Here is a 12,406-nt window from a genome sequence, read left to right on the forward strand (position 1 = left end):
GTTGAGAACAAGTGTTCAATGGATTCAAATAATTTACTATGATATCACACTGACTGTGTATTCAGAACAAGTGTTAAATGGATTCAAATAATGTACTATGATATCACAATGACTGTGTGTTCAGAACAAGTGTTCAATGGATTAAAACCACACTGTCTTTGTGTTCAGAACAAGTGTTCAATGGATTCAAATAATGTACTATGATATCACAATGACTGTGTGTTCAGAACAAGTGTTCAATGGATTCAAATTATGCACTTTGATATCACAATTACTGTGTGTTCAGAACAAGTGTTCAATGGATTAAAATAATGCACTATGATATCACAATGACTGTGGTCAGAACAAGTGTTCAATGGATTCAAATAATATACTATGATATCACAATGACTGTGTGTTCAGAACAAGTGTTCAATGGATTCAAATAATGTACTATGATATCACAATGACTGTGTGTTCAGAACAAGTGTTAAATGGATTCAAATAATGTACTATGATATCACAATGACTGTGTGTTCAGAAAAAGTGTTCAATGGATTCAAATAATGCACAATGACATCACAATGACTGTGTTCAGAACAAGTGTTAAATGGATTAAAATAATGTACTATGATATCACACTGACTGTGTGTTCAGAACAAGTGTTCAATGGATTCAAATAATGTACTAAGATATCACACTGACTGTGTGTTCAGAACAAGTGTTCAATGGATTCAAATAATGTACTATGATATCACAATGACTGTGTTCAGAACAAGTGTTCAATGGATTCAAATAATGTACTATGATATCACACTAACGGTGTGTTCAGAACAAGTGTTAAATTGATTAAAATAATGTACTATGATATCACACTGACTGTGTGTTCAGAACAAGTGTTAAATGGATTCAAATAATGTACTATGATATCACACTGACTGTGTGTTCAGAACAAGTGTTAAATGGATTCAAACAATGTACTATGATATCACAATGACTGTGTTCAGAACAAGTGTTCAATTGATTCAAATAATGTACTATGATATCACAATGACTGTGTGTTCAGAACAAGTGTTAAATGGATTCAAATAATGTACTATGATATCACAATGACTGTGTGTTCAGAACAAGTGTTCAATGGATTCAAATAATGTACTATGATATCACAATGACCGTGTGTTCAGAACAAGTGTTCAATGGATTCAAATAATGTACTATGATATCACACTGACTGTGTGTTCAGAACAAGTGTTCAATGGATTCAAATAATGTACTATGATATCACACTGACTGTGTGTTAAGAACAAGTGTTCAATGGATTCAAATAATGCACTATGATATCACAATGACTGTGTGTTCAGAACAAGTGTTCAATGGATTCAAATAATGCACTATGATATCACAATTACTGTGTGTTCAGAACAAGTGTTCAATGGATTCAAATAATGTACTATGATATCACAATGACTGTGTGTTCAGAACAAGTGTTCAATGGATTCAAATAATGCACTATGATATCACAATGACTGTGTGTTCAGAACAAGTGTTCAATGGATTCAAATAATTTACTATGATATCACACTGACTGTGTGTTCAGAACAAGTGTTCAATGGATTCAAATAATGTACTATGATATCACAATGACTGTGTGTTCAGAACAAGTGTTCAATGGATTAAAATCACACTGTCTTTGTGTTCAGAACAAGTGTTAAATGGATTCAAATAATGTACTATGATATCACAATGAATGTGTGTTCAGAACAAGTGTTCAATGGATTCAAATAATGCACTATGATATCACAATGACTGTGGTCAGAACAAGTGTTCAATGGATTCAAATAATATACTATGATATCACAATGACTGTGTGTTCAGAACAAGTGTTCAATGGATTCAAATAATGTACTATGATATCACAATGACTGTGTGTTCAAAAAAAGTGTTCAATGGATTCAAATAATGCACTATGGTATCACACACTGAATGTGTGTTCAGAACAAGTGTTAAATGGATTAAAATAATGTACTATGATATCAAACACTGTCTGTGTGTTCAGAACAAGTGTTAAATTGACTCAAATGATGTACAATGATATCACACACTGATTTTGTGTTCAGAACAAGTGTTCAATGGATTAAAATCACACTGTCTTTGTGTTCAGAACAAATGTTAAATGGATTCAAATAATGTACTATGATATCACAATGACTGTGTGTTCAGAACAAGTGTTAAATGGATTCAAATAATGTACTATGATATCACAATGACTTTGTGTTCAGAACAAGTGTTCAATGGATTCAAATAATGTACTATGATATCACACTGACTGTGTGTTCAAAACAAGTGTTCAATGGATTCAAATAATGTACTATGATATCACAATGACTGTGTTCAGAACAAGTGTTCAATGGATTCAAATAATGCACAATGACATCACAATGACTGTGTTCAGAACAAGTGTTAAATTGATTAAAATAATGTACTATGATATCACACTGACTGTGTGTTCAGAACAAGTGTTCAATGGATTCAAATAATGTACTATGATATCACAATGACTTTGTGTTCAGAACAAGTGTTCAATGGATTCAAATAATGTACTATGATATCACACTGACTGTGTGTTCAAAACAAGTGTTCAATGGATTAAAATAATATACTATGATATCACAATGACTGTGTTCAGAACAAGTGTTCAATGGATTCAAATAATGCACAATGACATCACAATGACTGTGTTCACAACAAGTGTTAAATAGATTAAAATAATGTACTATGATATCACACTGACTGTGTGTTCAGAACAAGTGTTCAATGGATTCAAATAATGTACTAAGATATCACACTGACTGTGTGTTCAGAACAAGTGTTCAATGGATTCAAATAATGTACTATGACATCACACTGTCTGTGTGTTCAGAACAAGTGTTCAATGGATTCAAATAATGCACTATGATATCACAATGACTGTGTGTTCAGAACAAGTGTTCAATGGATTCAAATAATGTACAATGATATCACACTGACTGTGTGTTCAGAACAAGTGTTCAATGGATTCAAATAATGTACTATGATATCACACTGACTGTGTGTTAAGAACAAGTGTTCAATGGATTCAAATAATACACTATGATATCACACACTGAATGTGTGTTCAGAACAAGTGTTCAATTGATTAAAATCACACTGTCTTTGTGTTCGGAACAAGTGTTGAATGGATTCAAATAATGCACTATTATATCACACTGACTGTGTGTTCAGAACAAGTGTTCAATGGATTCAAATAATGTACTATGATATCACAATGACTGTGTTCAGAACAAGTGTTAAATGGATTCAAATAATGTACTATAATATCACACTGACTGTGTGTTCAGAACAAGTGTTAAATGGATTCAAATAATGCACTATGATATCACAATGACTGTGTTCAGAACAAGTGTTCAATGGATTCAAATAATGTACTATGTTATCACAATGACTGTGTGTTCAGAACAAGTGTTCAATGGATTCAAATAATGCACTATGATATCACAATGACTGTGTGTTCAGAACAAGTGTTCAATGGATTAAAATAATGTACTATGATATCACAATGACTGTGTTCAGAACAAGTGTTAAATGGATTCAAATAATGTACTATGATATCACACTGACTGTGTGTTCAGAACAAGTGTTCAATGGATTCAAATAATGCACTATGATATCACAATGACTGTGTGTTCAGAACAAGTGTTCAATGGATTCAAATAATGTACTATGATATCACACTGACTGTGTGTTAAGAACAAGTGTTCAATGGATTCAAATAATGTACTATGATATCACAATGACTGTGTTCAGAACAAGTGTTCAATGGATTCAAATAATGTACTATGATATCACAATGACTGTGTGTTCAGAACAAGTGTTCAATGGATTAAAATAATGTACTATGATATCACAATGACTGTGTTCAGAACAAGTTTTCAATGGATTCAAATAATGTACTATGATATCACACTGACTGTGTGTTCAGAACAAGTGTTCAATGGATTAAAATAATGCACTATGATATCACAATGACTGTGTTAAGAACAAGTGTTCAATGGATTCAAATAATGTACTATGATATCACAATGACTGTGTGTTCAGAACAAGTGTTCAATGGATTCAAATAATGCACTATGATATCACACACTGAATGTGTGCTCAGAACAAGTGTTCAATTGATTAAAATCACACTGTCTTTGTGTTCGGAACAAGTGTTGAATGGATTCAAATAATGTACTATGATTTCACACTGACTGTGTGTTCAGAACAAGTGTTCAATGGATTAAAATAATGTACTATGATATCACAATGACTGTGTTCAGAACAAGTGTTAAATGGATTAAAATAATGTACTATGATATCACACTGACTGTGTGTTCAGAACAAGTGTTCAATGGATTAAAATAATGTACTATGATATCACAATGACTGTGTTCAGAACAAGTGTTAAATGGATTAAAATAATGTACTATGATATCACACTGACTGTGTGTTCAGAACAAGTGTTCAATGGATTCAAATAATGTACTATGATATCACAATGACTGTGTTCAGAACAAGTGTTAAATGGATTCAAATAATGTACTATAATATCACACTGACTGGGTGTTCAGAACAAGTGTTCAATGGATTAAAATAATGCACTATGATATCACAATGACTGTGTGTCCAGAACAAGTGTTCAATGGATTAAAATAGTGTACTATGATATCACAATGACTGTGTTCAGAACAAGTGTTCAATGGATTCAAATAATGCACAATGACATCACAATGACTGTGTTCAGAACAAGTGTTAAATGGATTAAAATAATGTACTATGATATCACACTGACTGTGTGTTCAGAACAAGTGTTCAATGGATTCAAATAATGTACTAAGATATCACACTGACTGTGTGTTCAGAACAAGTGTTCAATGGATTCAAATAATGTACTATGATATCACAATGACTGTGTTCAGAACAAGTGTTCAATGGATTCAAATAATGTACTATGATATCACACTAACGGTGTGTTCAGAACAAGTGTTCAATGGATTCAAATAATGTACTATGATATCACACTGACTGTGTGTTCAGAACAAGTGTTCAATGGATTCAAATAATGTACTATGATATCACACTGACTGTGTGTTAAGAACAAGTGTTCAATGGATTCAAATAATGTACTATGATATCACAATGACTGTGTTCAGAACAAGTGTTCAATGGATTCAAATAATGTACTATGATATCACAATGACTGTGTGTTCAGAACAAGTGTTCAATGGATTCAAATAATGCACTTTGATATCACAATTACTGTGTGTTCAGAACAAGTGTTCAATGGATTCAAATAATGTACTATGATATCACAATGACTGTGTGTTCAGAAAAAGTGTTCAATGGATTCAAATAATGCACTATGATATCACAATGACTGTGAGTTCAGAACAAGTGTTCAATGGATTCAAATAATTTACTATGATATCACACTGACTGTGTATTCAGAACAAGTGTTAAATGGATTCAAATAATGTACTATGATATCACAATGACTGTGTGTTCAGAACAAGTGTTCAATGGATTAAAACCACACTGTCTTTGTGTTCAGAACAAGTGTTAAATTGATTCAAATAATGTACTATGATATCACAATGACTGTGTGTTCAGAACAAGTGTTCAATGGATTCAAATAATGCACTTTGATATCACAATTACTGTGTGTTCAGAACAAGTGTTCAATGGATTAAAATAATGCACTATGATATCACAATGACTGTGGTCAGAACAAGTGTTCAATGGATTCAAATAATATACTATGATATCACAATGACTGTGTGTTCAGAACAAGTGTTCAATGGATTCAAATAATGTACTATGATATCACAATGACTGTGTGTTCAGAACAAGTGTTAAATGGATTCAAATAATGTACTATGATATCACAATGACTGTGTGTTCAGAAAAAGTGTTCAATGGATTCAAATAATGCACAATGACATCACAATGACTGTGTTCAGAACAAGTGTTAAATGGATTAAAATAATGTACTATGATATCACACTGACTGTGTGTTCAGAACAAGTGTTCAATGGATTCAAATAATGTACTAAGATATCACACTGACTGTGTGTTCAGAACAAGTGTTCAATGGATTCAAATAATGTACTATGATATCACAATGACTGTGTTCAGAACAAGTGTTCAATGGATTCAAATAATGTACTATGATATCACACTAACGGTGTGTTCAGAACAAGTGTTAAATTGATTAAAATAATGTACTATGATATCACACTGACTGTGTGTTCAGAACAAGTGTTCAATGGATTCAAATAATGTACTATGATATCACACTGACTGTGTGTTAAGAACAAGTGTTCAATGGATTCAAATAATACACTATGATATCACACACTGAATGTGTGTTCAGAACAAGTGTTCAATTGATTAAAATCACACTGTCTTTGTGTTCGGAACAAGTGTTGAATGGATTCAAATAATGCACTATTATATCACACTGACTGTGTGTTCAGAACAAGTGTTCAATGGATTCAAATAATGTACTATGATATCACAATGACTGTGTTCAGAACAAGTGTTAAATGGATTCAAATAATGTACTATAATATCACACTGACTGTGTGTTCAGAACAAGTGTTAAATGGATTCAAATAATGCACTATGATATCACAATGACTGTGTTCAGAACAAGTGTTCAATGGATTCAAATAATGTACTATGTTATCACAATGACTGTGTGTTCAGAACAAGTGTTCAATGGATTCAAATAATGCACTATGATATCACAATGACTGTGTGTTCAGAACAAGTGTTCAATGGATTAAAATAATGTACTATGATATCACAATGACTGTGTTCAGAACAAGTGTTAAATGGATTCAAATAATGTACTATGATATCACACTGACTGTGTGTTCAGAACAAGTGTTCAATGGATTCAAATAATGCACTATGATATCACAATGACTGTGTGTTCAGAACAAGTGTTCAATGGATTCAAATAATGTACTATGATATCACACTGACTGTGTGTTAAGAACAAGTGTTCAATGGATTCAAATAATGTACTATGATATCACAATGACTGTGTTCAGAACAAGTGTTCAATGGATTCAAATAATGTACTATGATATCACAATGACTGTGTGTTCAGAACAAGTGTTCAATGGATTAAAATAATGTACTATGATATCACAATGACTGTGTTCAGAACAAGTTTTCAATGGATTCAAATAATGTACTATGATATCACACTGACTGTGTGTTCAGAACAAGTGTTCAATGGATTAAAATAATGCACTATGATATCACAATGACTGTGTTAAGAACAAGTGTTCAATGGATTCAAATAATGTACTATGATATCACAATGACTGTGTGTTCAGAACAAGTGTTCAATGGATTCAAATAATGCACTATGATATCACACACTGAATGTGTGCTCAGAACAAGTGTTCAATTGATTAAAATCACACTGTCTTTGTGTTCGGAACAAGTGTTGAATGGATTCAAATAATGTACTATGATTTCACACTGACTGTGTGTTCAGAACAAGTGTTCAATGGATTAAAATAATGTACTATGATATCACAATGACTGTGTTCCGAACAAGTGTTAAATGGATTAAAATAATGTACTATGATATCACACTGACTGTGTGTTCAGAACAAGTGTTCAATGGATTAAAATAATGTACTATGATATCACAATGACTGTGTTCAGAACAAGTGTTAAATGGATTAAAATAATGTACTATGATATCACACTGACTGTGTGTTCAGAACAAGTGTTCAATGGATTCAAATAATGTACTATGATATCACAATGACTGTGTTCAGAACAAGTGTTAAATGGATTCAAATAATGTACTATAATATCACACTGACTGGGTGTTCAGAACAAGTGTTCAATGGATTAAAATAATGCACTATGATATCACAATGACTGTGTGTCCAGAACAAGTGTTCAATGGATTAAAATAGTGTACTATGATATCACAATGACTGTGTTCAGAACAAGTGTTCAATGGATTCAAATAATGCACAATGACATCACAATGACTGTGTTCAGAACAAGTGTTAAATGGATTAAAATAATGTACTATGATATCACACTGACTGTGTGTTCAGAACAAGTGTTCAATGGATTCAAATAATGTACTAAGATATCACACTGACTGTGTGTTCAGAACAAGTGTTCAATGGATTCAAATAATGTACTATGATATCACAATGACTGTGTTCAGAACAAGTGTTCAATGGATTCAAATAATGTACTATGATATCACACTAACGGTGTGTTCAGAACAAGTGTTCAATGGATTCAAATAATGTACTATGATATCACACTGACTGTGTGTTCAGAACAAGTGTTCAATGGATTCAAATAATGTACTATGATATCACACTGACTGTGTGTTAAGAACAAGTGTTCAATGGATTCAAATAATGTACTATGATATCACAATGACTGTGTTCAGAACAAGTGTTCAATGGATTCAAATAATGTACTATGATATCACAATGACTGTGTGTTCAGAACAAGTGTTCAATGGATTCAAATAATGCACTTTGATATCACAATTACTGTGTGTTCAGAACAAGTGTTCAATGGATTCAAATAATGTACTATGATATCACAATGACTGTGTGTTCAGAAAAAGTGTTCAATGGATTCAAATAATGCACAATGATATCACAATGACTGTGAGTTCAGAACAAGTGTTCAATGGATTCAAATAATTTACTATGATATCACACTGACTGTGTATTCAGAACAAGTGTTAAATGGATTCAAATAATGTACTATGATATCACAATGACTGTGTGTTCAGAACAAGTGTTCAATGGATTAAAACCACACTGTCTTTGTGTTCAGAACAAGTGTTAAATTGATTCAAATAATGTACTATGATATCACAATGACTGTGTGTTCAGAACAAGTGTTCAATGGATTCAAATAATGCACTTTGATATCACAATTACTGTGTGTTCAGAACAAGTGTTCAATGGATTAAAATAATGCACTATGATATCACAATGACTGTGGTCAGAACAAGTGTTCAATGGATTCAAATAATATACTATGATATCACAATGACTGTGTGTTCAGAACAAGTGTTCAATGGATTCAAATAATGTACTATGATATCACAATGACTGTGTGTTCAGAACAAGTGTTAAATGGATTCAAATAATGTACTATGATATCACAATGACTGTGTGTTCAGAAAAAGTGTTCAATGGATTCAAATAATGCACAATGACATCACAATGACTGTGTTCAGAACAAGTGTTAAATGGATTAAAATAATGTACTATGATATCACACTGACTGTGTGTTCAGAACAAGTGTTCAATGGATTCAAATAATGTACTAAGATATCACACTGACTGTGTGTTCAGAACAAGTGTTCAATGGATTCAAATAATGTACTATGATATCACAATGACTGTGTTCAGAACAAGTGTTCAATGGATTCAAATAATGTACTATGATATCACACTAACGGTGTGTTCAGAACAAGTGTTAAATTGATTAAAATAATGTACTATGATATCACACTGACTGTGTGTTCAGAACAAGTGTTCAATGGATTCAAATAATGTACTATGATATCACACTGACTGTGTGTTAAGAACAAGTGTTCAATGGATTCAAATAATACACTATGATATCACACACTGAATGTGTGTTCAGAACAAGTGTTCAATTGATTAAAATCACACTGTCTTTGTGTTCGGAACAAGTGTTGAATGGATTCAAATAATGCACTATTATATCACACTGACTGTGTGTTCAGAACAAGTGTTCAATGGATTCAAATAATGTACTATGATATCACAATGACTGTGTTCAGAACAAGTGTTAAATGGATTCAAATAATGTACTATAATATCACACTGACTGTGTGTTCAGAACAAGTGTTAAATGGATTCAAATAATGCACTATGATATCACAATGACTGTGTTCAGAACAAGTGTTCAATGGATTCAAATAATGTACTATGTTATCACAATGACTGTGTGTTCAGAACAAGTGTTCAATGGATTCAAATAATGCACTATGATATCACAATGACTGTGTGTTCAGAACAAGTGTTCAATGGATTAAAATAATGTACTATGATATCACAATGACTGTGTTCAGAACAAGTGTTAAATGGATTCAAATAATGTACTATGATATCACACTGACTGTGTGTTCAGAACAAGTGTTCAATGGATTCAAATAATGCACTATGATATCACAATGACTGTGTGTTCAGAACAAGTGTTCAATGGATTCAAATAATGTACTATGATATCACACTGACTGTGTGTTAAGAACAAGTGTTCAATGGATTCAAATAATGTACTATGATATCACAATGACTGTGTTCAGAACAAGTGTTCAATGGATTCAAATAATGTACTATGATATCACAATGACTGTGTGTTCAGAACAAGTGTTCAATGGATTAAAATAATGTACTATGATATCACAATGACTGTGTTCAGAACAAGTTTTCAATGGATTCAAATAATGTACTATGATATCACACTGACTGTGTGTTCAGAACAAGTGTTCAATGGATTAAAATAATGCACTATGATATCACAATGACTGTGTTAAGAACAAGTGTTCAATGGATTCAAATAATGTACTATGATATCACAATGACTGTGTGTTCAGAACAAGTGTTCAATGGATTCAAATAATGCACTATGATATCACACACTGAATGTGTGCTCAGAACAAGTGTTCAATTGATTAAAATCACACTGTCTTTGTGTTCGGAACAAGTGTTGAATGGATTCAAATAATGTACTATGATTTCACACTGACTGTGTGTTCAGAACAAGTGTTCAATGGATTAAAATAATGTACTATGATATCACAATGACTGTGTTCAGAACAAGTGTTAAATGGATTAAAATAATGTACTATGATATCACACTGACTGTGTGTTCAGAACAAGTGTTCAATGGATTAAAATAATGTACTATGATATCACAATGACTGTGTTCAGAACAAGTGTTAAATGGATTAAAATAATGTACTATGATATCACACTGACTGTGTGTTCAGAACAAGTGTTCAATGGATTCAAATAATGTACTATGATATCACAATGACTGTGTTCAGAACAAGTGTTAAATGGATTCAAATAATGTACTATAATATCACACTGACTAGGTGTTCAGAACAAGTGTTCAATGGATTAAAATAATGCACTATGATATCACAATGACTGTGTGTCCAGAACAAGTGTTCAATGGATTAAAATAGTGTACTATGATATCACAATGACTGTGTTCAGAACAAGTGTTCAATGGATTCAAATAATGCACAATGACATCACAATGACTGTGTTCAGAACAAGTGTTAAATGGATTAAAATAATGTACTATGATATCACACTGACTGTGTGTTCAGAACAAGTGTTCAATGGATTCAAATAATGTACTAAGATATCACACTGACTGTGTGTTCAGAACAAGTGTTCAATGGATTCAAATAATGTACTATGATATCACAATGACTGTGTTCAGAACAAGTGTTCAATGGATTCAAATAATGTACTATGATATCACACTAACGGTGTGTTCAGAACAAGTGTTCAATGGATTCAAATAATGTACTATGATATCACACTGACTGTGTGTTCAGAACAAGTGTTCAATGGATTCAAATAATGTACTATGATATCACACTGACTGTGTGTTAAGAACAAGTGTTCAATGGATTCAAATAATGTACTATGATATCACAATGACTGTGTTCAGAACAAGTGTTCAATGGATTCAAATAATGTACTATGATATCACAATGACTGTGTGTTCAGAACAAGTGTTCAATGGATTCAAATAATGCACTTTGATATCACAATTACTGTGTGTTCAGAACAAGTGTTCAATGGATTCAAATAATGTACTATGATATCACAATGACTGTGTGTTCAGAAAAAGTGTTCAATGGATTCAAATAATGCACTATGATATCACAATGACTGTGAGTTCAGAACAAGTGTTCAATGGATTCAAATAATTTACTATGATATCACACTGACTGTGTATTCAGAACAAGTGTTAAATGGATTCAAATAATGTACTATGATATCACAATGACTGTGTGTTCAGAACAAGTGTTCAATGGATTAAAACCACACTGTCTTTGTGTTCAGAACAAGTGTTAAATTGATTCAAATAATGTACTATGATATCACAATGACTGTGTGTTCAGAACAAGTGTTCAATGGATTCAAATAATGCACTTTGATATCACAATTACTGTGTGTTCAGAACAAGTGTTCAATGGATTAAAATAATGCACTATGATATCACAATGACTGTGGTCAGAACAAGTGTTCAATGGATTCAAATAATATACTATGATATCACAATG

The sequence above is a fragment of the Gobio gobio genome (genome assembly GCF_949357685.1).
Source record: "Gobio gobio genome assembly, chromosome: 10".
NCBI classification, from domain to species: Eukaryota; Metazoa; Chordata; class Actinopteri; order Cypriniformes; family Gobionidae; genus Gobio; species Gobio gobio.